Below are 2728 nucleotides of genomic sequence, written 5' to 3' on the forward strand. Positions count from 1 at the left end.
CCAGAAATATTTCAGGAAAATATATGCCCTAATACCAGAATCCCTGTCTTGCTGAGTTGTTTGAAAAATAGTGTCATTGTGTGAGAAGTCACCCTGTGGACCAGCAGGAAAAAAAAAACAAAAACAAAAAAACCAGCTACATGCTCTGAAAGTTGGAAGAACTCATGTTTATGGCACTGGTGGACCCAGCTAAGCTCGTGCTTCAAAGACTGGGCCCTGAAACAAAGGCAAGAGCTCTGTTTTATAGACCATCTGATGAGGCATTTGGAGGCAGCTGGAAAGACAGTCCAGAAGCAGAAATTCCCAAGCATGTTATTTGCAAATCAGGGTCAGGACCACCTCAAGGATTTTCTGAGCTCATTCTGCAGTCGTGGGGCAAGGAGGAATATCTCAAGGACGTCCACGCCTCTCAGAGTCCAGGTGCAACCGTTTATCTTGGCATTTAGTTCCCTGGCTGCTTGGCAGTTCATGATGGGGGAAAGGAGGGATCAGGAGCCTATTTCCCTCAACATAGTGACCCCAAGCATCTGAGAGAGTGGCTCCTATTTTTATTTATTTCTTTAGTTTGTTTTTTAATTGAATCACAGTGAGATACACAGTTACGAAGCTGTGCATGATTGGGTTTCAGTCATACAATATAATGTTCCATCACCTCTCTCTCTCTCTCTCCCACCCCCCCTTTGGGCCTCATGGTTTGCAGGAGACATCACTTCCTGACCTTGGTTTGATGTCTGGAAGGTTATCAGGGATATCCTTTTACTTACTTTCAACACTCAGTTCCTATCCAAATAATCATTTCTATCTATTATTGTCATACTGGTTCCTTTTCTATCCTAACTGCCCTTTGGCCCCCAGTGAGCTTCCACCCACTGACCAGACCTCCTTGGCCCCCCCCCCCCCTTTTATTGATTCACCGTAAGGTACAGTAACAAAGTGTTCATGTTTGATCTTCGATTATCACTGTCACTGTCACTGTCCTCCTGTTTATCGATTTGCTCGAGCGGGCCCAGTAACATTGTGAGACTTGTTACTGTGTTTGGCATATCAAAATTGCTAGGCTTTGCCATGCGGGTGAGATACTCTCGGTAGTTTGCTAGGCTCTCTGAGAGGGGCAGAGGAATCGAACTCGGGTAGGCCAGGTCAGGGGTCGGCCGCATGCAAGGCAAATGACCTACCCACTGTGCTATCACTCCAGCCCATACAATCATCAAATACCCATCCCTTCACTAGTGCATGTTTTCCACCACCAAAATTCTTAGTATTCCCCTTCCCCCACCATTGCACACCTTCCCCTCCCTGGGTGGCAATTTGCACAATACTCTCTCTCTCTCTTTTTTTCTTTTTGGGTCACACCCAGCAATGCACAGGGGTTACTTCTGGCTCTGCACTCAAGAGTTACTCCTGGCGGTGCTCAGGGGACCATATGAGATGCTGGGAGTCGAACCTGGGTGGGCCTCATGCAAGGCAAACACCCTGCCCGCTGTGCTGTCGCTCCAGCCCCACAATACTCTCTCTTTATTTTGGTTACATTTGTTATTTTGACACTAGTCCCACCACCACTCATACCTGCTGAAAAGGCAATGATAGACAATTTGTTTTGTATTGCGGGTTATGGAAAAAATATAATGTCTTGCGACCATGCTCTCTAAGAATTCTAAACTTTTCATAATTAGGGTCTGGAGAGACCTCTGCAGCAAGTTGCTTGGGTCCGAGATTCGTGTGTGTGTCTCTGGATCATGGCCGTGTGGGAGCTTAAGTGAACGGTGGCCGTATGTGGGCGTCATCTCAGAGTCCCATCAGGGCGGAGGGGAAGGAGTTGGCCCTTATTTTTAAAACTAATGTTGACACTTTTTTTCACCTTGGTAGTCTTTCAAACTGTTCACGGTCACAGTCACGGTCCTCCCGTTGTTCATCGATTTTCTCGAGCGGGCCCAGTAATGTCTCCATCGTGAGACTTGTTACTGTGTTTGGCATATCGAATACGTCACAGGGAGCTTGCCAGGCTCTGCCGTGCGGGCGAGATCCTCTCGGTAGCTTGCCGGGCTCTAGAGAGGGGCGGAGGAATTGAACTCGGGTCGGCCATGTTGGCTGCGTGCAAGGCAAACGCCCTACCGCTGTGCTATCGCTCCAGCCCTTTCAAACTGTACTGATCCAATATAGAGTTCCAGTAATCATTCAATAGATAACAAATATTTCCTTTGGTTTTACTGTGGCTCCAAGAGCATTTCAAAACTAAGAGCATAAAATATGGAGTACATTTAAGTAAGGCAAAGGAAGTATTCTTTAATAAAACACAAGCAGTGCTCGCTTCGGCAGCACATATACTAAAATTGGAACGATACAGAGAAGATTAGCATGGCCCCTGCGTAAGGATGACATGCAAATAAAACTCAAGCAAACTGGGTGTTTGTCTTGTAACCTGTCAGAGGAAACATGGGGGGGCGGGGAAAGGGAGGAAAAAAAGCATGGAGTACAAAAACATGAAGTATTTGAGCCTTGGGATGATCATACCATGACCAATGTAGGATTTCTCTCTGTTTCTTTTTTCGCGGGGGGCGTGAGATTGGGGTGGGGTGGGGGGCACATCTCCGCACCCAATGAGAGCCACCAAAGCCAAATCAGATAGATGGACAAGAAGCTTTATTCATCAATCTCATAGACTGCATAGTGGGTCAGGCCTCGAACCCTCGACAAAATGATTCAAAGTCTACTATCACATTTATCCCCT

General features: G+C 46.7%; 1 non-coding gene across 1 annotated transcript; it reads left to right on the forward strand.

Annotated features, from left to right (window-relative positions):
* The first annotated feature begins 2300 nt into the window (after window positions 1-2300).
* LOC130039493 (U6 spliceosomal RNA) lies at window positions 2301-2409 on the forward strand. Its single transcript, XR_008794912.1, has one exon. It is a non-coding gene; the product is annotated as a U6 spliceosomal RNA (small nuclear RNA).
* Window positions 2410-2728: the final 319 nt, after the last annotated feature.

The sequence above is a fragment of the Sorex fumeus genome, unplaced genomic scaffold, assembly GCF_029834395.1.
Source record: "Sorex fumeus unplaced genomic scaffold, SorFum_2.1 ptg000086l, whole genome shotgun sequence".
Taxonomy (NCBI): domain Eukaryota; kingdom Metazoa; phylum Chordata; class Mammalia; order Eulipotyphla; family Soricidae; genus Sorex; species Sorex fumeus.